Consider the following 342-nt stretch of genomic DNA (forward strand, 5'->3'; position numbering starts at 1 on the left):
TCTCGCCCTGCCTCTCCCGAACGCCCTCCCGGCGCCCCAGGCACATGCGCACACGCTCGGTGGGAGACGAGCGAGTGCGCATGCTCCATGCGCCGCCTAGAGTCGGTATCCTCCCCTTTTCCCTTCGAGGAGGTGGCCTCAGGCTGGTGCGCACGCGTCGGGGTGAGGGGCGGGGCCCGGCTCGGCTCCCGGGCGCTGGTTATCGCGAGAGGCCCGCGATCTCGTAGCTCCCCCTCCCTTCCCTCTGCCTCCTGGGCTCCGGCTGCAGCGTCAGCCTCGGTCCGGCCTCTGTGGCTGCTGTGGCCCCGATCCCTCGGCTTCAGCCCCTGCGTCCCTTGGCCC

Source organism: Neophocaena asiaeorientalis, unplaced genomic scaffold (assembly GCF_003031525.2).
Source record: "Neophocaena asiaeorientalis asiaeorientalis breed wild unplaced genomic scaffold, Neophocaena_asiaeorientalis_V1.1 scaffold357, whole genome shotgun sequence".
NCBI lineage: Eukaryota > Metazoa > Chordata > Mammalia > Artiodactyla > Phocoenidae > Neophocaena > Neophocaena asiaeorientalis.